Source organism: Rhineura floridana, chromosome 1 (genome assembly GCF_030035675.1).
Source record: "Rhineura floridana isolate rRhiFlo1 chromosome 1, rRhiFlo1.hap2, whole genome shotgun sequence".
NCBI classification, from domain to species: domain Eukaryota; kingdom Metazoa; phylum Chordata; class Lepidosauria; order Squamata; family Rhineuridae; genus Rhineura; species Rhineura floridana.
Window position 1 is genome coordinate 290,770,474 of NC_084480.1, and position 26,341 is coordinate 290,796,814.

Sequence of the window (26,341 nt, forward strand, 5' to 3'; positions counted from 1 at the left end):
TCTTTTTTTCTTTTTATCATTTTAGTACTACTTTGTAATTTTCTTTTCCTTAATAAAGATTACTTTAAAATATTATTAATAATAATGGTAATTAATTAATTCTGCATAAGCCTCTATGCACTATATTGCCTATATTGGGAGGGGGGATGGATGGATTGAAATGGGTTTGGAAGGAAGGAACTATATGGAACAAACTTCCCCTGCCAGCAACTAAGGCATGTGTGGGGCTCATCTGCCCAAGCAAATGTTACTAGAGAGTGGGAGGCAGGCTGGTTGTGGTCTCTCAGCTGGTAAGGGAGGGGGGAGGGGTGGGGAGGGAGGCAGAGGCCACCACTCAGAGCTTCACGCGAAGCCAAGTGCAACCCCCCACTCACTCAGCCAGCACGCATCGTCTCTCTCACTCAGCCACCTCCCAGACCCTGCCCTATCACCAACTAAGGCACACCCACCCAAATAAACATTTCCCCCTGGGGTGCAAAAAGGTTTAAACACTGAAAATGAAGAAAAGTAGCCAGGGAGGCGCAGCAGAGGCTGCTTTGTGAGCCAAGTGTAAACACAGTATTTACACACATACACAAACGTCATTGTCTCTCACCTCCACAGTTCTTCATCTCCATTCCGCTGGTGCCTCCTTTTCCTCCTCCTTCATTGACGTCCTTGTGCTCTGGCTGCTTTCTCCCTCCACTCCATTCTTCTCCACCACCATCCATTTTAAAAACAATTGTTTTCTCCACTCCACCCCGTCTCACTCTCCACCTCGTCCCTCGTTTATTTATTATTTATTTATATAATAGATTTATATCCCGCCGTTTCTCCCAGTAGTAGCCCAGGGCAGCAAACAAAAGCACTAAAAACAGACTTTAAAATATATTACAACAAAACATCCTTAAAAACACATTAAAACAAGATATCTTTAAAAACATCTTTAAAAAAAAAAAGCTTTAAAAAACATATTTAAAAGCAATTCCAACACGGACTCAGACCGGGATAATTTCTCTACTTAAAAGGCTTGTTGAAAGAGGAAGGTCTTCAGCAGTTGCTGAAAAGATAACAGAGATGGTGCCTGTCTAATATTTAAGGGGAGGGAATTCCAAAGGGTAGGTGTTACAACACTAAAGGTCTGGTTCCTATGTTATGCCTAATGGACCTCCTGATAAGATGGTATCTGAAGGAGGCCCTCACCTGCAGAGCGAAGTGATCGACTGGGTATATAAGGGGTAAGAAAGTCTTTCAGGTATCCTGGTCCCAAGCTGTTTAGGGCTTTGTACACCAAAACAAGCACTTTGAACTTAGCCCAGCAACTAATAGGTAGCCAGTGCAATTCTTTCAGTAGTGGGGTGACATGCTGGTGATACCCTGCCCCAGTGAGCAGTCTTGCCACCACATTTTGCACAAGCTGCAGCTTCCAGACCAACCTCAAGGGCAGCCCCACATAGAACGCATTACAGTAATCTAGCCTGGAGGTTACCAGTGCATGGACAACAATGGTCAGGCTATCCCAGTCCAGAAATGGCCGCAGCTGTCTTACCAGCCGCAGCTGGTAAAGGACACTTCTAACCACAGAGGTCACCTGGGCCTCTGGCAACAAAGATGGATCCAGGAGCACCTCCAGATACAGACCTGCTCTTTCAGAGGAAGTACAGGCTCATCCAAAGCAGGCAACTGACCAATTATCTGAATTCGGGAACCACCAACCCACAGCGCCTCCGTCTTGCTAGGATTTAGACTCAGTTTATTGACCTTCATCCAGCCCACCACCAGCACTCCAGGCAGCTTGCACAGCCAGGCAGCGTTCCAGGGCATGCACAGCCTGTCCCAATTAAGATGTTACAGAGAAATAGAGCTGGGTATTGTCAGCGTACTGCTGACATCTTGCCCCAAATCTCCTGATGACCGTTCCCAGATTCGTATAGATGTTAAACGGCATGGGGAACAAGATGGTACCCTATGGTACCTCACAGCACAATTGCCAGGGGACTGAAAGACAATCATCCAATGCTTTTCTCTGAAAATAACCCTGGAGATAAGATTGGAACCACTGTAAAACAGTACCTCCGATACCTGTCTCACCAAGTCAGCTCAGAAAGATACCATGATCAAGCTGCTGAGAGATCAAGTAAGCTGCTGAGAGATCAAGTAAGAATAACAGGGTTGCATTCCCCCTGTCTTCCGCCTGATAAAGGTCACCCATCACGGCGACCAAGGCCGATTCAGTCCCATAACCAGGCCTAAACCCATACTGGAATGGGTCAAGATAATCTGTTTCATCCAAGAGTACTTGCAAGTGCTGCACCACAACCCTCTCAGTCACCTTCCCCAAAAAGGGGGTATTTGCAACTGGGCATTAGTTGTCACAAACGAATGGGTCCAGGGTAGGCTTTTTCAGGAGTGGTCGGATCACCGCCTCTTTCAGGGCAGCTGGAACCACTCCCTCATTCAATGATGCATTGACCACACCCTGGATCCACTTGGTCAACCTCCCTTGGCAAGCTTTAATAAGCTTAGAAGGGCAAGGGTCAAGAGGACATCTTGCTGGCAGCATTTTCGCAAGCACCTTGTCCACGTCATCAGGCCGCATCAACTTCTTGATCCCAAGAAGTTGCAGCAGAGGTTGCACTGGACATCTCATTGGAGACTTCAGTAGATGTGGATGGGGCATGAAGACTGCTACAGAGGCGAGCAACTTTACACTAAAAGTGCCTTGCAAACAATTCACAGTGGGCCTTTGATGGGTCTAAAACTCCATTTCCTGGAGTTGGTTCAACAGACCGCTGAGAATACGGAAAAGCTCCACTGGACGGCTTGTTTGCCGCCCTCAGTGCCACACAGTAGGCACAGTTATGATGTTTTGCTCATGCTCAATCAGCCTCACAGCATGTCTTTTGCCATTTGTGCTCTAGCCCTGTTTTATTGCCTTTAGCTCACTGGTGTACCAAGGTGCAAACTGGGCTCCACAGTGCCAGAGAGGGCACTCAGGGGTAACCGTATGAAGAGCCCAACGTGCCTCGCTGACAAGGGCTTCAGCAGGGTCACCTGCTCTATCTACTGGGAACTCCTCCAGGGCATTCAGGAATCCTGTGGATTCCGTTAGTCTCAAGGGGCGGACCATCTCCATAAAGATGGAGGCTCCTAAAGGCTGCAATTCTAAACACACTTACTAAGGGATTAAGCCCCATAGAACTCAACAGGACTGACTTCTAAGTAGATATAGTTTGGACTGTGCTGTTGGTAAACCTTGACTAGGGTTCTTCTGCAAAGACATCCATATCCAAGCAGGGTTGGCAACCCCCTGCCTGTAATACCCTGCCCTTATCTTTTAATGTGGCTGCTCCAAATGTTTTTACAGATTTGACCCTTTACTTCAGAAAGAGGTCTGAAATATGAGTAAGAGTAAGAAGTATCTTTTAAAATTGTTCTTTTCAATTCACTCTAAAATGAACATCATACCTAGGGCAGATCCACACCATTCATTTAAACCTTATTCAACACCCATTTGAAGTACATGAATCCCACCACAGAATCATAGGAACTGCAGTTTGTTAAGAGTGGTGAGAACTGTGTGAGGGGGAAATGACACTTCCCAGAATTCTTTAGGGGAAGTCATGTGCTTTAAATGCGAGTTGGATGTGCTTTACACATATTGTGTGAATCCACTTAATAGATTTTGCCTGCATGTAAATTGTTTCAATTAATTTTTCAAAATAGAAATGAGCTATAAACTGTAGTGGGTGACCATGGCCTACTCACCATCTCTCAACCTATCTGCCCCTCAGGATGAAAACAATGGAGAACCATGACTACCCCAAGGCATACTTAAAATGTAAAGGAAGTATTATACAACCATAGTATGAAATCGGATACTTATAGGGACACAGCATGACAAAACTGGGTGGAAGTAACGAGTGGGGTACCATAGGGCTCGGTCCTGGGCCCAGTGCTCTTCAACATTTTTATTAACTACTTGGATGAGGAGGTACAGAGCATGCTTATCAAATTTGCAGATGATGCAAAATTGGGGGGCATAGCTAATACAGTGGAAGACAGAAAGAAAATTCAAAGGGACCTTGATAGGCTGGAGCATTGGGCTGAAAACAACAGAATGAAATTCCACAGGGATAAATGCAAAGTTCTACACTTAGGAAAAAGAAACCAAATGCACAGTTGTAAGATGGGGGATACTTGGCTCAGCAGTACGACATGTGAGAAGGATCTTGGAATTGTCGTTGATCGCAAGCTGAATATGAGCCAACAGTGTGATGTGGCTGCAAAAAAGGCAAATGCTATATCAGGCTGCATTAACAGAAGTATGGTTTGCAAATCATGTGAAGTATTAGTTCCCCTCTATTCAGCACTAGTTAGGTCTCATCTTGAGTGCTGTGTCCAGTTCTGGTCTCTGCACTTCAAGAAGGATGCAGACAAACTGGAACAGGTTCAGAGGAGGGCAACAAGGATGATCAGAGGACTGGAAACAAAGCCCTATGAGGAGAGACTGAAAGAACTGGGCACATTTAGCCTGGAGAGGAGAAGACTGAGGGGAGATATGATAGCACTCTTCAAGTACTTGAAAGGTTGCCACACAGAGGAGGGCCGGGATCTCTTCTCGATTGTCCCAGAGTGCAAGACACAGGATAATGGGCTCAAGTTGCAAGAAGCCAGATTTCGACTGGACATCAGGAAAAGCTTCCTAACTGTTAGAGCCATATGACAATGGAACCAATTACTAGAGAGGTAGTGGGCTCTTCAACGCTGGAGGCATTCAAGAGGCAGCTGGACAGGCATCTGTCGGGAATGCTTTGATTTGGATTCCTGCATTGCACAGGGGGTTGGACTTGATGACCTTATAGGCCCCTTCCAACTCTACTATTCTATGATTCTATAAAAATATTTATATAAGCATGACTATCAAATATATTTATTATTTATACAACCTGTAAAGATATTTATAGTGCAATCCTATGTTTGTTTACTCAGAAGCAAGTCCCAATATATTCAATGGGGCTTACTCAACCAGGGAAAACTGTACCCTGAAGTGATAAAGAACTTGTTCTTCTAACAAGTCTTTTAAGTTGAGACCTTATCCCTGTCTGTGTTTGTGTTGGAATTGCTTTTTAATATGTTTTTAAACCTTTTCTTAAAAAAAATGTTTTTAAAGCATTTTAAAAAGTTTTTAAAGATGTTTTGTTTTAATATATTTTAAAGTCTGTTTTTATGATTTTTAAAGTGTTTTTAGTGCTTTTGTTTGCCACCCTGGGCTCCTACTGGGAGGAAAGGCGGGATATAAATCAAATAATAAATAAATAAAAATAAATAAATAAATCAACTTCATTCATTTTTTAAAAAAATCAGTATTAATTTCCTACATAATAAAAACTGTGATAAACCCTGCCTAATTTCTTTAAAAATAAGGTTGGAGGGAGAGGGAAAGATTTACAACAGAAACACAAGTCTGCGCTATGTTTACTCACAAGTCCCATTAATTTACAGCACAATCCTAACCATGTCTACTCAAAAGTAAGTCCTAATGGAGTTCAATGGGGTTTACTCCAGGTACATGCTTTACTCCCAGAAATTGCTTTACTCCCAGAAAAGCAGATATTGGATTAAATACTTTCATATTTCATAGCCCAGGGTCTGACTCTTGGACAGAAGAGGGGGAAAAAACGTTAAGCCATATTACTTATGCAAACTGCAAAAATCTTAAAGCCACAATTTTCTGACGTTGAGCCTAGGCATGCCTGGATCAACAAGTCACAACTCTGGCTTCATTGGCTACAATCCTGAAAGGGCAGGGTTACAGCCAGAGCTTTGAAAAGTTACTTTTTTAAACTACAACTCCCATCAGCCCCAGCCAGCATAGCCACTGGATTGGGCTGATGGGAGTTGTAGCTAGAGCAAGGATCTGTAAAAAAAAGTCCTGCGGGGGGGCGGTTGACGTTTTGGTGTATATCTTGGGAACTAGACCACCTAGAAACTTACTTTTTTTTTAATTGAAGCTGAGAGACCGGAGATTAAGGGGTGCTAGCCGGAGAGCCCCCCCAAAACCAGAGACTCCAGACAAAAACCGGAGATTACAGAACATGGAGGCAATTCTGGCTGGAGGTGAGAAAGGCAAGGGCTGGGCCGGAGACTCCAGCCGTTTGCCGGAGATCTGGCAACCCTAGTAGTGAGTGGGGCCAGAGGCAAAAGTGGGTGGGCCAATGAATGTAAATATTACCTCTGTATAGTAGACTAATGTATGCGCACACTAACACATTCTCTGTCCTCCATCCAAGGAAGCAAGAGGCATTATCAGAGTACTTGGGGTGTGAAGCAGGTCCAGTGAGCAGTGTTCCAAGGGCCAAACCAAGAGGCCTGGAGGGGCCCTGGCCTAAGGTTCCCCATGCCTCTTTTAGATTTAGGGAGACTTAATACAGTCCCATATACAAAAGCAGGATTTCTGACACTTTTGGAAAACAACAGGTGAATGTATCCATATCTGTACTTTTGGTTACAGGTACATGTAAAAATGTATTTATGTGATATGTCCAGATCAAATTTGCTGATGATACAAAATTGGGAGGGATACCCAATACCCTGGAAAACAGAGAAAATTCAAAGTGATCTTGATAGGTTGGAGCATTGGCTGAAAACAGAATGAAATTTAACAGGGACAAGTGCAAAGTTCTACACCTAGGAAAAAGAAACCTAATGCATAGTTAAAAGATGGGGGATACTTGGCTCAGCAATAGCACATGGCAGAAGGATCTTGGAATTGTTGTTGATCACAAGCCTAGTGTGATGTGGCTGCAAACAAGACAAATGCTATTTTAGGCTGCATTAACAGAAGTATAGTTTCCAAATCATGTGAAGTACTGGTTCTGCTCTATTCGGCCTCATCTTGAGTACTGTGTCCAATTCTGGACACTGCACTTTAAAAAGGATACGGACAAACTGGAACAGGTTCAGAGGAGGGCAACAAGGATGATCAGGGAACGCTCATATGAGGAAACTGAAAGAACTGGGCATGTTTAGCCTTGAGAAAAGAAGACTGAGGGAAGATATGATAACACTTTTCAAGTACTTGAAAGGTTGTCACACAGAGGAGGATCAGGATCTCTTCTCAATAGTCCCAGAGTGGAGGACAAGGAATAATGGGCTCAAGTTACAGGAAGCCAGATTTCAAGTGAACAATAGGAAAAACTGTTAAGAGTGGTACAAAAATGGAACCAGTTACCTAGGGAGATGGTGGGCTCTCCAACACTGGAGGCATTCAAGAGGCAGTTGGACAGCCATCTAAGCCTTGTAAGGTATGCTTTAACTTGGATTCCTACACTGAGCAGGGAGTTGGACCTGATAACCTTATAGGACCCTTTCAACTCTACTATTCTATGATTCTAAGACATCCCTATTTACCTGTGTGCTTGGTCTCTCTTAATCATATTTTTTCCTCTTGTGGTTATGCATTGTGGTACTGAGCTCCAATTTTTAGACTTTATGAATTGTATTTTATTGTTGTGCTTTTATTTAAATTGGTTTTGTGAGCCACCTTGGGGGAAGGCTGGTTGTTGAAAGGCGGGGTAGAAACATTTAAAACAAATAAATAATATATATTTGCTCTTGCTGGATCAATTCATATTCATTAGGTTCTACACACACACACACACACACACACACACACACACTCTGCAGACTCCTAGAATAACTGAGTATCACTGTCTGCATCAGAGCATTCACACAATCACAGCAATCAGATTAACGAGATAAACAGCCCAATACATCAGTTCTTGGTAGTAAATTGCCCTGTCTTCACCAACTTACTCCCAAGTAAATGTGCGTAGGTAGGGTTGCAGCCAAAGGCATGTAATGAGATGTAGTTCAGCCCTAATCATTTGGTTCCAGTTGCACATGCTGTACTGGTGGATCTGAATTGGCAGATCTGTGACTGCTTCCTTCACATAAGCATAGTGATGGACCATTTGGGCTTCACATAATCATTGCAATTGTATGGCTCAGCTAACAATCACACAAAGGCATTGTACTAGAAATAACTCTTGTGATTTGCTTAGGTTTCCAGTTCTCAATCATACATTGTCCTTGGGAAATTACTACCTCATGGAAAATATACCATTTTCTGTACTATTTTCACTTCCCATTTGATTGGGAAAAAGGAGGAGAAACGAAAGTAAAGTATTGTTTTAAAATACATTTTCATCCCACTTAAAAAAATCTGTTTCCTGTGTCTTTTTTCCTTTTCCTTTTGGTGTTACCTCTTTTGAGAAGCATTGTCCTGATTTATAAGCATCATTGTCCTCTATGTCTGAGCCTCAGATCGGAGAAGTAGGAGCAATTGGATTGCATTTTCAGGATGCCAAATGTGCGCTCTTTGATCTGGTGGTACAGCCTGCCTCAGGGAATAAGTTCAATCTTGATTCCTTTAGTCAATCATCCACTATCAGGTACCTGGGGCCTGATTAGGAGTCTGAAAAAAAATGAGCACATCATGGGTGCATGTTGGATGTCGAAACATTTCTAAGGAGGATGCTGTCAACCTTCCTGCTCATACTGCAGCAATGTTTTCTGTTGTAAGAAATCTCCTTAATGCTATTTTACCCACATACACATGCACCCCCACACACAGAACAAATGACTGCATACCCACTCATGAACCTTTTAACCTTGGTAAGATTATGAATACCTCCTTCCCTTGTTTAACCTACTGCTGAAGAACTAATATCAAAAACAGAGTACAGATTTTTCACCTTGACCTCTATGAATTGCTAGGCATCTCTGCAAAGTTGTGCCTTCTTAACATTCCTAGCGTTCTTTGATTCATGCTAGTATTTCACACTTGTTGAGTGTTAGAAGAGATCTGTACTGACAATTTGTGTTATCATTCCTAAACCAAGTCACAAAATGGCATTTGTATTTGAACTGGGCCTCAGAGAGGTATACTTAATCCATTATGCAAAAATAGCACAAATATATTCCTGAAGACTGTCCCTTCAAGTGCAATTGAGAATAATGTGAGCATATTTAAGTCTTACTGAATCAAAGTGGGAGTTAAACATGTTACTTTCTGTAAATCAAACTACCTGGCCATGATTTGGAGAAATGCATAGACAAAGCCATTCATTGTCAGTGGATTAAAAATGTTTAGTGATTGATCATCTGCCTTTTAGCCAATCAACTAATTAAATTTAAACAAATTGCCAAGTCTTCAATATTGATGTTATTTAAAAACAAGTTACAATTTAGCAAAAGCTGCCGTTCTTCTTCAGATGAAAAAGTCTTCTTTAATACTTTTGTTTTATTTCCAAGTACAGTAAAGTACCATAACTGACACAGCCTCAGGAAACACAACAAAGAATCCAATGGTACATTAAAGACTATCAGATTTATTATGGTGTAAGCTTTCGTGGGCTAAAGCCCACTTGTCAGATATATGTATTTGATGAATGTGCTGTAGTCCAAAAAGGTTTATCACATTGCATTTTGCTAATCTTTAAAGTTTCATAAGATTTGTTTCTGCTGGAAGAGATCAGCATGGCTACCCTTTTGGAAAATGAAAGAAGTTTCCCTTAATTCTGAGCCCTTAATTTCTCTTAATTCTCAAAATTGCATTTTGCCCTCACCAATAAGAATTCCTCAAGACAAATTAACTAAAGATTTTGTTCATTGATCTGTCTATTTAACCAATTAAAGTAAATGCATGAATAAAAGATCAGAAATGTTTTCTACAGTGTTTTCCAAATCCAATGAAACTAGTGCTTGGATTTAAACTGTTTTAGTGTTACTAAAGAGTTGTAAGTTTTGCAATGTGAATATACTGCATACCATACTTTTGAGTGGCTTTCTGCCCCAAAACTGGTTTATATATATATATTTATTTACTTATTATGGAAAACAGAGTTGGAATAGCCAGGGAAAGGAATATCAAGTTTAAATTGTTGCTTTTATTTAGCAGACTTCTCCACAAAAAGGGCCAAAGTCAACGGAAAATTACCTCAGGTGCTTCCACACAAGATGTTTACTATGGAGTTATCACTCTTTGTTCACACACTTCTTTAGGAGGCATCTACCACAGTCTCCCCCAACCTGGTGCCCTCCAGATGTTTTGGACTACAACACCAACATGATGTTATCACTGAATTCCTACATGCTGTTATCGTTAAATTGTTCTGTGTTTCCTCTGTGGTTCTACTATCTCTTTTTAAAGCTCAGAAATTCTGATCAATACTTGATAATTACGAACATGGCTTTGATAGAGCATTTTATATTTAGGCATTTGTAGGCAATGGATTAAGCTGGTGGTTTTGGAGGGCTGTGTGGATTTTTAATAATTGCCATATTTTATATTTATATTTATTTTTAATTGTATTTTTTAGCGTTGAATGAAGAAAACCTGTGAAACTGGACAGATAAATAATCACAGCTACTATGACAAATCCTCAGTCATAACTCCATAATTTAAGACCTCTAGGTTCACTACATGTAGCCTTCAAGAAATATAAGTAGACATTATATGTATTTGCATTCCACTATATCACTCAGTGCTACTTAACGGAAGTGGTGTGATGGCCTGAGTGCAGTACAGTGAACAGTATCAAACCAAGGTGGCTGCAACTGGCAGCCAAATTGTGTCCAATATGTTGGAAGTCGGGCAAGAGCAACTCCTGTTTTGTTCTTTTGTTTATGTTTCAGAAGGGAGATAGAGTTAGGGTCCTCCAGATGGACAGGCTTGACTACCTTTACCTGTGATGCTCTGACTAACTTCCTTCCGTCTTATACTGATATGCTTAGGGAAACTTATCTGCCCCTCCTCCTTCCGCCCTTTCCCTTGCTCTCTTCTTCAACTGTCCCAGAGAGAGGAGATACCTTTGTCTCTGCTCTCTCCCTCCTGAGCCATGAGGGCAACTCCCAAACCTGGGTGTTGCGCCTCCAACTTAGTTAGTTAGGTAGAACTAAATATGCCTTTCTTATCTACTAAGTAGTTTTTCTTATTTTACTAAATCTTATGTATCAGTGATCTAAATGCAGGGTACAAGCCTGCTACTTAGGTAAACACACACACTGGCACACACACATCTCAGACCGTTGACAATTTCTGCTAAGATTTATACAAATTTACAGAACACAATAGTCCTGCCTGTTGCTCAGGTTTTGGCCCTTCCTTTTCCAGCTTGTCTTGTACATTTTCCTTGATGCTCCTTTAAGTGTAATTATCACTAGGATGAGCCTTGCAGGATGCCTAAGCAACTTGACAACTTGAATGCGGTGAGATTGCACGATACCAAGTATATATAAATCTCTATCTTTCATGGCATTTGAACTTGATAATGGAACAGGTTTGATAAAGTCAGTGAATGCGTTATATTTAGACAAGATACCAAGTATGCAGAAGGTTCTGCATTACTTTGCTGTGTTAACAGCTGGTAGCATTCAGTGTTCCACGTACACCTGATAGCAGTGATACATTCAAGCTCAGTGATTATCAAAAAGATTTCAGGGCTCTGGAATTAATCACACATTTGAGAAGACAAATAGATGGAGATAAGTAGGAAAGTTGTGTTTTTTTTTAAGTAGGGAAATGAATATTTGAGTGGCCATTACAAGTAGTTGCTTTTATTAAATCCCAGTATTAATGAATTTAAGACAATAGGAATAATCTATTTAATTAGTTAATGTTTTCAATGATCTTGCTCACATGATGAGGAAAAGAATGGTGACTATAAATAGAATTACCCTTTCTAAGGTACATGTACTTGTTTTCCCTACAAGTGATAATGCAGGTTTCCTCTGCCAAGTATTACATTCTCATCTTACAGCCATAGCTTTTAGTTAATTTTATATTGATCGGAATTCATTATAAAACAAGTTATTTCTTAAAAAATATTGATATTGTTTTAATTATTTTGTTGGCCTTCTTGGAAACTCTTTTGTGGAACACTGGGGTTTAAATGCTGCAAAGAAATGGATAAATCACTGTTGGATAGTCTATGAATATTTCTGTCCCCAAGTGCAGAGTGGTGAGGAAGTCAGGTAGTGAAGAAGGAGCATGAGAGAGAGCAAGAAAGATGTTTCTATATAAATTCACTAATTGGCAAAAAACCTTGCGGTTTAAGAATGTACCTATAGCCCACAGATATTTCTATCAAACTTTAAAAAGCAGGGAAATTGGGCAGCTATAGTGAATGCACCAGGGGAGCAGGAGACCTGACCTCCTGTCTGAGATATTGTACTTCCCTACCTGGGTTGCCAGGCTCAGGGTCTGGGAATGATTCTGTATCTTTAAGAGAAGGGAAAATTCAGCCAAGTTCAGGTTTTCTTGCAACACTGTAATGGGAAAAACCACAAGGTGAAATTCTTCCCCCTGCACAACTTTTAAAGATACAGAAGACCTCTTGGAGGCTGGGCCTGGCAACCCTAGTTTGATCATTTGCATGCTTTTTTGAGTTCAATGGGATTTATTTCTGTGCAATCATGTTTGAAAATGGAAATGGGGTGCCTTCAAGTTGACCAAACTTATGGCAACCCTTTGAATAGGGTTTCCATGGTAAATAGTATTCAGAGGTGGTTTTACCATTGCCTTCCTCTGAGGCTGAGAGGCAGTGACTGGCCCAAGGTCACCCAGTGAGCTTCATGGCTGTGTGGGGATTCGAACCCAGGTCTCCCAGGTCCTAGTCCAACACTGACCCGGGGGCGGGGAGGGGAGGAGATTGGGTGGGTGGGCACTGGGCAGAGGGGAAAACCTTTTCCTTTCCAAAAGGAAAACATTGTGAACAGTATCATTGCTTTTCAGGATTTCCCTCACCTTTTTTATTCTACAGCAGGCCCACCCAAATTTAAACCAAAGCTGTCCCTGGCCACATCCACACCAGGCCTTTATTTCACTTTGGAGAGTCATGGCTTCTCTCAAAGAATCCTGGGAAGTGTAGGTAGTGAAGGGTGCTGAGAGTTGCTAGGAGACGCTCTGTTCCCCTCACAGACCTTCAATCAGAGTGGCTGACTGTTAAACCAGTCTGGCCACTGGAGCTCTGTCAGTGGAATAGCAGTCTCCTCTCAGCACTCTTCACAAACAACACTTCCCAGGCAGGGCCGGTTCTAAAGGGCGGCCAGGTGGGGCACTGGCCCGATGGCCCCTGGAGCTACAGGGGCCCCTCTGCTCTCCTTCCGCGGTCCGCAGAAACATCCGCGGACTGCCATCCCCCTGCTTTCCCCCCACTTTACCTACCTTTCCATTGTTTTTTGCAGGGCGCAGATTTGCCATCAATAAAGATGGCGGCCAAGGTTTCCTTAAGGGGCTGAAGCCTCTGCCACCATCTTGGCTGATGGCATGCATGTGTGCTACACTCAAGCATTGCTGCCATCAACAAAGATGGCGGCAGAGGCTTCAGCTCCTTGGGAAACCTCTGCCGCCATCTTGATTGATGGCAAACCTGCGTGCGCCACAAAAAACAACAGAAAGGTAGGTGAAGCGGGGGGATGGCGGGCGGCGCGGAAGCTCCTGTCTTGCGGTCCGCAGATGCTTAAGTTCCGCGGATCACAGAGGGGAGCAGAGGGGCCCAGGGCAGGCTGGTACCCAAGGGCCCCGTCATGCCTGGGGCCAGCCCTGTTCCCAGGATTCTCTGAGGGAAGCCATGACTGCCTCACGTGAAATCAAAGTCTGGTGTGGGTGTGGCCTCCTGATTAGGAAAGCCCAGCAGGTGTGAGTCTGGCTTTTAGAACACTGACAGTTGGTTCTTATTGAGCATCCCTGACGTTATAATTGGGTTCTAGCCAAAATTTCCTAAATTAATTAAAAATCAGTCAGGCATTTTTTTAACTTTTAAACTGCAGAATATGAAGGTCAGAGTATGGGGCAAGGTCAGTATTAGGATTACAGGTACTCTGTGAACATGGCTGATTTTTAATGAATTTCAACAGCTTATGAGAACTCTAAGAGAAAAACGTCCAAAAGGGCTCTGGGGTTTTTTTCTCCCTTTTTAGACTTTGAACTCTCTATTCTCTTTGACTGTTTTGTGTATCGCCATGAAAATTGAGAGGGTTGTTAAGCAAGCATTTCTGAGTTCAGGACTATAAATTTTGTAAGGTTTTGTTATGAAATGAGCTTATGGGAAGCATCAGAATGGCATGGGGGTATTTTCAATTTAACATTGATAAATGTGAAAAATCCATGCTGGCCATAGTATTTGTGGCTGTATAATCAAAAGTCAGAAACAACCTTTCAAGAGCAAGTGGACTGAATAACAGGGCATTTATAAATCTGGAAGATTTCTGCGATTTTATTCACATTTTGAGATTATAGTAGGACACTCTACACATCCAAGATGCTCCTGCCTATAGATGGGACAGTCTAGGGAGCAACTCCTCCTTGAAACATTGTTGAACATATATTCAAGCCAGTGGGCAAGTACTTGAAACACAACCCAACATATTTTGGAACACAAGACTAGAGTACATGAGAACTACTGGATCAGACTAAGGGTCATTCTAGTGCATTTTACTGTTCCAACAATGGCTAGTAAAATGCATTGGGTTAATGGTGATAACCATCCCTTCTTAATCATCCTTTGTATCAGGTATTCAGAATCATACTGGTTTTGTACATGGATAGTCCATTTTGTTATCACAATTGATAGCTGTTGACAAAGCTATTCTTTCTTTAAATAATACATCTAAGACAGTGGTTGTTGTCACATGAATTGTATGAAGACATATTTTCTTTTTGTCAGGCCTGAACCTGGTCAGCTTCAATGTATGATCATCAGCTGTGTAGTAGCATGAGAAGGGGGGGGGGAGATATATATATTCTCTTTCCCATGTGCCATTCTGTTCATAATTTTGTTAAACCTTGATCATGTCCCTTCCAAACTTGTTATGTGCCTTCAAGTTGATTACGACTTTTGGCGACCCTTTGAATCAGCGACCTCCAAGAGCATCTGTCATGAATCACCTTGTCCAGATCTTGTAAGTTCAGGTCTGTGGCTTCCTTTATGGAATCAATCTATCTCTTGTTTGGCCTTCCTCTTTTTCTACTCCCCTCTGTTTTTCCCAGCATTATTGTCTTTTCTAGTGAATCATGTCTTCTCATGATGTGTCCAAAGTATGATAACCTCAGTTTCATCATTTTAGCTTCTAGTGATAGTTCTGGTTTAATTTGTTCTTGTTGGAATGTATGAGGTTCAACTCCAACTTGGTGGGTTGAGGCTGCATGGGGTTAAAAAGGGTAGCTAGGGAGGAGACCTCTTTGGTTGCTGGGCTATACCTGTCCTTTGATCCTTGCCGTCTCTCCCCTTCCTGCTAGACTGATATGCAAAGGACGTTGATCCCAGTTCCTTCCCGCCTTCCCAGGTTTCTTCTTCTCTCTCGAGAGGGAAGCAGACATTTTTCCTTTGTCTCTCCCTCTCAACCAGCATGAGAGCTGCACTGGGCTCAGTGTTTGCAGCTCCAACTTAGCTAGCTAGATATAGGACTCTTTCCTATCAAGCATGTACTTCCAGAATAAAGTAGTTGTTTCTTATTTTAAAGCTTAAAGTCTCTGTCTGACTAATTTGCAGGGAAGGTAGAATCTTAGCAAAGATTCAAACACACACACATAAGCTCGTTCAATACTGTTCGCTCTGCTACGCAACTCAATAGAATTCCGACAGTTCTAACACCCAATTAGTTGTCTTTTTCGCAGTCCATGGTATCCACAATGCTCTCCTCCAACACCACATTTCAAATGAGTTGATTTTTCTCTTATCTGCTTTTTTCACTGTCCAACTTTCACATCCATACATAGAAATCGGGAATACCGTGGTCTGAATGATCCTGACTTTGGTGTTCAGTGATACATCTTTGCATTTGAGGACCTTTTCTAGTTCTCTCATAGCTGCCCTCCCCAGTCCTAGCCTTCTTCTGATTTCTTGACTATTGTCTCCATTTTGGTTAATGACTGTGCCAAGGTATTGATAATCCTTGACAAGTTCAATGTCCTCATTGTCAACTTAAAGTTACATAAATCTTCTCTTGTCATTACTTTAGTCTTTTTGATGTTCAGCTGTAGTCCTGCTTTTGTGCTTTCCTCTTTAACTTTCATCAGCATTCTTTTCAAATCATTACTGGTTTCTGCTAGTAGTATGGTATTGTCTGCATGTCTTAAATTATTGATATTTCTCCCTCCTATTTTCACACCTCCTTCATCTTGGTCCAATCTCACTTTCTGTATGATATGTTCTGTATATAGATTAAACAAATAGGGTGATAAAAGACACCCCTGTCTCACACTCTTTTCTATTGGGAACCAATTGTTTTTTCCATATTCTGTCCTTACAGTAGCCTCTTGTCTATAGGGTGCACATCAGGACAATCAGATGCTGTGGCACCCCCATTTCTTTTAAAGCATTCCATAGTTTTTCATGATCTACACAGTCAAAGGCTTTGCTGTAATCTATAAAGCACAGGGTGAATTTCCTTGGTCCGTTCCATTATTCATCATATGTTTGCGATATGATCTCTGGTGCCTCTTCGCTTTTTAAATCCAGCTTGGACATCTGGCATTTCTCGCTCCATATATGGCAAGAGCGTTTGTTGTAGACTTTACTTACATTACTTTACTTGCATGGGATATTAAGGCAATCGTTTGATAATTACTGCATTCCCTGGGATCCCCTTTCTTTGGAATCAGAATATATATTGAACGCTTCCAGTCTGTGGGCCATTGTTTAGTTTTCCATATTTCTTGACAAATTTTTGTCAAATTTTGGACAGATTCAGTCTCAGTAGCTTGTAACAACCTTATTGGTATGCCATCTGTTCCTGGTGATTTGTTTCTTCCAAGTATTTTAAGAGCAGCTTTTACCTCACATTCTAACATTTCTGGTTCTTCATCATACAGTTCCTCTGTGAATGAATCTGTCATCCTTGCATCTCTTTTATCTTCCTTTTATGCTTCCATCTTCCTTTTATTTCATCTCGGTCAGTCAGTGTGTTCGTCTGTTGATTATTCAACATCTCTACTTGTGGTTTAAATTTCCCTTTAATTTCTCTAATCTTTCGGAATAGGGCTCTTGTTCTTCCCTTTTTGTTGTCCTCTTCTATTTCTATACAATAACTATTGTAATAGTTTTCTTTGTCTCTACATACTAGTCACTGTATTGTTGCATTTAGGGTTCTGACCGTGTTTCTATCTCCTTTTGTTTTTGCTTTCCTTCTCTCTTTAACCATTTTAAGAGTTTCTTCAGTCATCCATTGAGGTCTTTCTCTCTTTTTAACTAGAGGTATTGTCTTTTTGCATTCTTCCCTGATCATGTCTCTGACTTCAGTTCTCTGTCAACTAAATTTAAAGCCTCAAATCTGTTCCTTATTTGATCTTTATATTCTTCTGGGATGTGATCTAAATTGTATTTTGACATTATGATTGCTTTGTTGTTCTTCTTTAGCTTTACTCTGATTTTCAATACAACCAGTTCATGATCTGTACCACAGTCTGTCCCTGGTCTTGTTTTTGCAGAAAGTATGGGACTTCTCCATCTTCTGTTTCCAGTTATATAATCAATTTGATTCCTATATTGACCATCTGGTGATGTCCATGTGTACAGTCGTCCTTTTGGTTGTTCAAAAAATGTGTTTGCAAGAAATAAATTATTGGCTTCACAGAATTCAATAAGTCTTTCTCCTGCTTCATTTCTGTCACCTAAGCCCCATTTCCCCACAATTCCTAGTCCTTCTGTGTTCCCTACGTTTGCATTCCAGTCCCCCATGATTATCATCATATCTTGTTTTGGTGTGTGATCAATTTCATCCTGTACTTCTGTGTAAAATCTCTCCAATTCCTCTTCTTCTGCATTTGCCGTTGGAGCATAGACTTTGATTATGGTTATGTTAATAGGTTTCCTGTTTAATCTCATTGATATCACTCTCTCAGACCTTGCGTTGTAGCTTCTAATTGCTTTTGCTACATCACTTCTCACTTTTAAAGCAACCCTGTTTCTTCTTGATTTCTCATTTTCTGCATAAAATATTTTGTAGTTGCTTGATCGAAAATGTCCCATTCCCTTCCAATTTAATTCACTCACTTCAAGTATTGAAATGTTGATACGTTCCATTTCTTGCTTGACAATTTCTAACTTTCCCTGGTTCATGCTTCCCACATTCCATGTTCCTATTGTGTGCGTTGTACAACTCCGGACTCTCCTTTTGCATCTGTGCGCACCATCCCCTGGGCTTCCTTTCAGCTTTGACCCAGCTGCGCCATTAGTCACAGCGCTACTCGTACTTGTCCTTTGTTCTTCCCTAGTAGCTCGGTGAGTGCCTTCTGAACTGGGGGTCTCATCTTCCAGCACTATCTCGTGTTGCATTTTGGATACTCTGTTCATAGGGTTTTCGTGGTAATAGGTATTCAGAGGTGGTTTACCATTGCCTTCCTCTGAGTTTGGATGCATCTTAGTCTGGTGTCTCAGCTTTGACCATTCCGCCTTGGGTGCCCCTGCTAGGAGTCTAGCCTCTTGGTCTAGACTCCTGATGGCATTGCTCTCAAAGCCCCTCACCACATTAAGATGTGTATCCTAAAGGGTTAAATGCCTTCTTTTTCTGTATAGAGAAGAGGAAAGGCACTCCAACCCTGTAATCATTTGAGTGGTTTGTACCATTTCCAGTTCTACCATATCCCTTTTGAGATAGGGCAACCAGATACTTAGTTATGTAGGATATTCAGGGTATTTAGGAACTGGATGAAAGCCTATCTCTGTTTGCAGTTCCTAGTGCAGCTAGGAAATGTCCAGCTTTCCCTTGCTACCCTTTAGAAACAAATATTGCCAAGTATTGGGACGAAAGCATCAGACCATGGGGTTTAGCACTCCAGAGTTTCCTTTAGATTCTTAACTAAGAATGAGAGTTTATTTTTAGGGATACTTATAACTATCATGCAATGAGAAAGTAATAGAAGGAATAAAGATGGATTTCTAGCCAGTGTTCACTTCTGTTCAACACATGAAAGGTAATGACAAGGCTCAAGATTTAGGTTAATGTTCAGAACTGAAATTCCATCCACCAAAACAGTATTACTCAAACCATGCTAGCAAAAGCAAAGTTGACTTCTCATCTGGAAAACAGCAAAACAACATTGAAGGAGCAAGGAACTGGTATGATGCTGAGGTCAGGGCTAGTGGTGAACTCATATCATGTGTATATATGATGATGATGTGTATATCTATATCTATATATTATCACATTATTAAGAACTTACAACTTCCCTGAGTGGTGAAAACTTAGGAACAGTGCATTCAGGTTTAATTCATTTGGGTGAGAGAGACCTCTGGAGAACTCCAATGTCTTTGTAATATTTCCAGAAGAGTGGCTGTGTTTGTCTGTCACAGCAAAAACAACCATCTTAAAGGCTAACAAATTAAAGACTAACAGATTTGTTGCTGCACAAGCTTTCACGGAATCCACATTTTTTTAAAAACAAATATGCCAGCAAAGCTTGTTGGAAGCAAGCAGATTCCTAAGAAGGTATATATCTCTCTCAGTCTATCTCCAAATTCAAAGCCTGCCAATTCCTTTCTTTGCCTGTCCTCTCACTGTAGAGCACTAACCTCAGATTCCACCCCTGTAGGTAAATTGCCCTTTCAGGAGAATATCTCCAGTCATTAGCTCCCATTGAGGAAACATCAACTGATCATCTCTAACTATTAGCAAGCAATCAGCTGAACAAAGGATGGCCACCTAGCAGCCTTAACAATATTAAGATAACAGAAAGGAACAAGAAAGGCAATCAGTAGAAATCCTCTACTTGTAGAGTGTGTCTGGCTAGAAACCCTGAAGTATATGGTTCTTTGATTAAAGGTAATGGCTTGTTATCCAGATCCAGGAAGGAAGGTATAATGGGGTTTTCCAGCATGTTGATAGAGCAGTATGAAAGCCTTGGGCGTTAAAGGCATTACTTCGCAATAGTTGCAATTAGCATTAATTTATTAATTTGGCAAAAAGGCGGGGTAGAAATAAACAACAATGACAACATCATCATCATCAACAACAATAATAATAAATTTATATTTTAGCTGGCATAGTTTGGGGAACCCCAGATAGGTCAGAAAATAAACAAAAAATGTCTCTGAATGGAACTTGCAAATAGCTCAATTGGAGTACAGTAGGGCCCCACTCATACGGCGGGTTATGTTCCGGACCCCCACTGTAAAGCGAAAACCGCTGTAAAGTGGAACTCATTGAATAGAATGGTGCGTGATGCCTGAAAACCGCCATAAAAGTGGAACAAGCGTCGTACGAGTGGGGCATTAGTCTAATTGCGTCTAATTGAGACAGCTGTATTAGCGAATTGCTGTAAAGCGGGGACCTACTGTATAGCTAAAAAATGGATGAGCAGGGCAATAGCATATACATGTAAGGTATTAATAGTTATACCTCTAAATCAATAACTGTCACTATATGGAACCTTCAAATAAAATGGTTTGGACACAAGAACAATGGATGGCGACACACCATCTGCACAACCCGGAGCCAAACTACACATTATGCTTAATTTGTAGCTACCTATACCCTTTTGCTTGTAGTAATTAGAGGCACATGATTGAAACTAAAATTGTTCCCCACCTTAGAAAAAAACAACTTCCCATTGGGACCTGTTCTAGTTGTGTCAGGAGGTGGGGTTTTAGTTCAAATCACACTGGTTAAGTTAAGGATAAGATGTTAAGGGTAAAGATAAGGATAGCTGGTTAAGTTAAATGTGCTTCACAGCTGTCCATTCAGAGGTCAACAAAATTGGATGTTCTGCAGAATGTGTCAATTGGTACAAGGAACATGATTGGTTGTTTATAGTGGCAGAGTAGAGAGCCTTTATAAAAGATGATAGAGATGGAGAGATGGGTGTATATGTGGGTGTGTGGCAAGGCTCTTTATGTCTTAGGAAGTACCACTGAACCACTAATGAAATAACTGCATCTCTTGAAAGACTGGGCAGGCTCAGGGGCTTGTCTCAGCTGAAATGGGCCAAATGGGGAGGCTTGGTGGGCCTAATTAGGCATGTGAGCCAGAGGTTCCCCTCCCATGCTTTTCTGCAACAAAATGGTGCTTATTCCTAAGTGAATGTATTTGTCATTGGGGTAGCAGAAGCAAAACCATTTTCTCTCGGAGAGTCGTGATGCTGGGAACGGAGAGTACAGAGTGAGCTTATGTGTGTGTTTGAATCTTTGCTAAAGATTATACCTTCCCTGCAAATTAGTCAGACAGAGACTTTAAGCTTCAAAATAAGAAATAACTACTTTATTCTGGAAGTACATGCTTGATAGGAAAGAGTCCTATATCTAGCTAACTAGCTAAGTTGGAGCTGCAAACACTGAGCTCAGTGCTTGCCCTCATGCTTTGGAGGAGAGGGAGAGACAAAGGAATATGTCTGCTCCCCTCTCAAGAGAAAGAAGAAGTAAGAAGGAGGGATGGAGTTGTGATCAACATCCTTTGCTATCAGTCTAGCAGGAAGGAAGAGACAGCAGGAGATCAAAGGACAGGTATAGCCTAGCAACCAAGAGGTCTCCTCTTTAGCTACCCTTTTTATCCCCATGCAGCCTCAACCCACAAGTTGGAGTTGAACCACATATATTCCAACATTTTCTTCCTGTAGTTATGATACATGACGCATGGCATGACAGAGTGAATAGTTAAATTAAGGAATTCTCTTCCACAAGAGGCAGTAATGGCTGCCAACATGGATGGCTTTAAAAGAGGTTTTGACAAGTTCATGGAGGATAAGGCTATCAGTGGCTACTAACCATGATGGTTAATGTTCTACCTCCAGGATGCTGGACCAGATGGGCCATTGGCCTGATCCAGCAGGCTTTGCTTATATTTGATTTAAGTGCGTTTTCCTTTTTTTTATCTGGGCTGGTAATTTGTTTTACTTTTCTTTTTTTCTTTTTTTGCTCTAACATACCAGGAAAGTAGAAGCAGTTGTGAAGCATATAGTGGTGGTGGGGAAAGAGGGAGAGAAGTGAAATGCTAATTATGTGCTTCACAATACACATGGCTGTCTACTGGAAAGAAGAGTCCCATAAGACTATTAAATCAAGGTTCTGAAATTACCTAGCCATGCCACTAGATTTAGGGAAGCTCCCCAGCCTTGGATCTAAAACAAGGGTGAAGAAGAGTACCAAGCTGGCAGGCCAGATCCTGAGCTCCCCCACCAGGCTATGATATGACAATGATGTCAGATGTCTTAACTTCAAAGGAAAGAATTGGGAATGTTCTCCTGAGAGTTTCTTCCTTTGCAGGCATGGTTTGGATTCAAGCTGTGCCTGCAAAAGAAGATGTTTTCTTTGTATGATCAGGTGGAATGTAAGCTTTGTTTAAGACAGGAATCATCTCCGCTCAGGAGCCCAGCAGGGTTTGTGTTTAGTGGCAAATTTTAAATTTGTCAAATGCAAACCAATTACAGAGGAAAAATTTGGAGCTCACTTTAATGCTCACAATTGTTTCTTTGCAGTCACAGCTTTAAGTGCCCCACACCTGATGTCAGGTTTGGAGAAGGTAGATGTGGCTGGAGGAAAATTGCCTTATGGAGCATTTACGCATCCCTGTTGTATCCAATCTTCTAATTCAGTCATAGGGAACCTCCAATCCATGGGCTAAATTACTTATAATCCATATAGCTCTTACCTAGTTGATATTTGGAAGAGGGAAGGGCAGAACAGGGAAGGGCATAGTGTAGTGTGAGAGAGGAGACATCCCATCTCTTCAGATCCTCATGGGATTGAACATACGGCACTCATCTCTCCTAGTAGAAGAAACTCAAATGTAGCCTGTCCCAGTGTTCAGAGTAGGAAAGGCCCCTTAGAAGAGAATATTGAAAAAGTGAACATACAATGTAAAGGACTTCTGTAACATACTAAATGAGTCTCTACTCAGGTCTCTCCCCCACTCCAATGTGAAGCAATGGAATATAAATCATTTTAAAATTTGAGGAATCAGCCTGCTGACTTTTTCCTAAGTAGAAATAACTTGTGCTTAAGTGCCACAATCCAGATAAAATTTGTTTTATTCTGCCCTGTTGAAATTTGTTTATGTCTTGGTAGCAAGTGCTCTCCCCCGTTTGCCAATATCTATTAATGATAATTACCCTGAATACTATACCAACTCTGTGATGCCATCACATCATTGTGAGGAAGATTGTGATCTTATCTAAAGCTATTCTGTTTAACTCTGACACTCCTTCTATTATAGTGGAGTGCTGATAAGATCATGCCTGTTAGGATCAGACATTAGTTGAAATCAATATTTGAAAATGTGCCTGTTTTTGCTTAATAGCAAAGTTAGTAGAAGGGTTGCAGCAAGATCATTTGTTGGATGAGGTTGTACAGCTTCATCTTGTCAGGTAAAGTGCATTTTTAACAGCATTTGCTAGTGAAACAAAATAAATAAATAAACCCTACCCTCAAGTGAAGACATTTGCTTTGCTATCTATCATTTGATGAAGTGGTTTCCAACATGTATTGTCCAGAACCCTGGAGTTCCTCAGAAGCTTATCAGGAGGTGTTCAGTGAGAAGATCAACAACAGTCAAGTTTTTTTCTGAATCTTGGATTGGTCAGCTTTACTAACCTTCCTCTGCAGTGGGCAGCTACAGGAAAGCTGTGGATAAGGAGATGTTTTTCCTATAATACTAGACCTCGGGACCATCATGAAGCTGACTGCTGGAAGATTCAGAACAAACAAAAGAAAGTATATTTCATACAACACATAGTTAAAACTGTGGAATTTGCTCCCACAAGATGGAATGAACTGAACTATTGTGGAATTTGAATTCTTCCCTGGAGAATATTTGGTGACATGGCCTAAGGTGGAGAATTTCAAGCACAACTGTGGATCTACTTTCAATATTGCTTAGTATTATTTTAATGTTGTTGAAGGAAACAATAGGCTTCGGCCCTGCTTGTTCCAGTTCTCCTGCCTCAGCTCATTGCTGAAAAATATGAAGAGATTAATTCAGTAGTAATATAATTTTCTGACAAAAACAGTTGGAAAAATTTGCCTCCTTTCACCCAGAATATTCAGTCATGCCATATGGGTGGAAAACACCAGGCAGCAGAGGAAAATTTATAAATAAATGAATGCAATTCAAGTGAATGTGAACTTACTTTTATCCTGGTAATATGTTCTAGAAATATATCCTGGTCCAGTAAGTTCTGTAAGAGTTCCTTTCTTGACAAATTGACAATCAGGAAAGGATTCTCCAAAAGAAGAATGACACAAGATCAAGATGTAATATAGAGTAATTCCTGTTTTTTTCTGAATATTGTTCTGACTATTGGGGGTAGTCATCTATGTTAATATCCTCATTAAAGAAAGCTAGTTAAGCCAATGAGTGAGTAATATATGAATGATTTTAAGAACATAAGAAGAGCCCACTTGATCAGGCCAATGGCCCATCTAGTCCAGCATCCTGTTCTCACAGTGGCCAACCAGTTGCCCATGGGAAACCCACAAGCTGGACCTGACTGCAAAGAGCACTCTCCCCTCCTGTGGTTTCCAGCAACAGGTTTTTGGAAGCATAATGCCTCCACTTACGGAGAGCCAAGCATAACCATCGTGGCGTGTAGCCATTGATAGCCTTTTCCTCCATGAATTTGTCTAATCCTCTTTTAAATTGATCCAAGTTGGTGGCCATCACCACCAAGAGATGGTGCCTCTTGTGGGACCAAATTCCAGAGTTTAACAGTGTGTTGTGTGAAGAAATGCTTTCTTTTGTCTGTCCTGAATCTTCCAACATTCAGCTTCATTGGATGTCCACAAGTTCTAGTGTAATGAGACAGGGAGAAAAGCTTTTCTCTATCCACTTTCTCCATGTCATGCATAATTTTATACACTTCTATCATGTCACGTCTGACTTGCCTTTTCTCAAACGAAAAAGCCCCAACCAAATACTGCAACCTTTCCTCATAGGGGAGTTGCTCCATCCCTTTGATCAGTTTGGTTGCCCTTTTCTGAACCTTTTCCAGCTCTACAATATCTTTTTTGAGATGAGGCAATCAGAACTGTACACAGTATTCCAAATGCAGCTGCACCATAGATTTGTATAACAGCATTATGACATCAGCAGTTTTATTTTCAATACCTTTCCTAATTACCCTTAGCATGGAATTTGCATTTTTCACAGCTGCTGCACATTGGGCCAACATCTTCATTGAGCTATCCACTATGACCCCAAGTTCTCTTTCCTGGTCAGTTCAGATCCCATGAGCGTATATGTGAAATTAAGAATTTTTTTATGACACTGTTGATCAGTTTAATCAGTAGATTAGTCAACTGAAGTTTTATTCACAGGCTAAAAATTGTCCTCTGGATGATGGGATTGCAATGCAAGGCCATACAGATGGTTCCCTCAATCCTCTGCCAAGTTTAGTAACAAGCAAGCTGGGAGATAGATTTTCCATTCAATTTTTATCCAATGTTTGCAGATAGCCTGCATTTTATGAATGCAATATTCAGCTGAATTCCAAATATTCAGTTTCATAATACTTATAGAGCTTGAACTTGTTCCTTTTGAAAAGCAACTCTGGTTCTGTTCTATTGCTGTAATAGTGATTACTACATATTCCCAAATATATGGGTTTGTTTGTTTGCGTAGATTTATTTTTTAGTAGAGTATAGCCTTTCATTTTATTTTTTAAAATATTGCTAGCATTACTTAAGAGAAACAAGCTTTCTAACGTCTTCAGAAAGATATTGTATTTTGGCAATGTGCAAATCTATTAAAATTTCATCAAAATCTTTAATCACTTCATAGCCCTAATAATTATACATAAGAGTCATGTAATTAAATCTAATTCTGTGGGTATCAGCTGGGTACTACAAGTACCAGACACAAATTCTACTTTCTTTCATGTAGGTTTGTTCAGCTGCATTATGGGACTTTTTGTGTTACAGCCTGCTGAAGGATCAGGCATAGGTTACTCTCAAAGGCAAGACAGCAGACTTGATGGGCCACTGGTTTGATCTTGTACAACAAATCTTATGTGCCTGTGAAGTGTTGACAGATCCTTACCTTAAACTGTGCTAGCAGTCAGTGCTTTAATAATAACAAACTGACTGATACAGTCCTTCCTGAGGTTTTCTATAAAAAGTAGCATAAATTATAATGAATAAATAAATCTCTTGCTAAATTCCATACAGTAACTGAGCCTACCTCAGGCAGGATGTGCCATTGTACATCAGTGTTTGAAATGTACAAGAATTTCAGACCACTGGTGATTTAGGGTTAGGAAAAGTTTGCAGCTCCCCTCTGCTGTTTTTATTTGTCTTTAAGTGTTGAGAGGTTAGATCTCTTGTCTTTACACATTTCATGGTTATATTAAATGTCTTGTGCTAAAAATTGA

At 40.9% G+C, this 26,341-nt stretch overlaps 1 protein-coding gene across 9 annotated transcripts in view; it reads left to right on the plus strand.

Annotated features, from left to right (window-relative positions):
- The window catches only part of ZFPM2 (zinc finger protein, FOG family member 2), a 529,061-nt gene that overhangs the window by 258,342 nt on the left and 244,378 nt on the right, over positions 1-26,341 (plus strand). The window contains exon 1 of one of the 9 annotated variants that reach the window (XM_061604905.1): positions 6,078-6,099. The exons of the other annotated variants lie outside the window; for them this stretch is intronic. The gene's annotated coding sequence lies outside the window, so the exon portion shown is untranslated. Of the gene's footprint in view, positions 1-6,077; positions 6,100-26,341 lie in introns of those variants that run through there. 9 annotated transcript variants of the gene reach the window in all.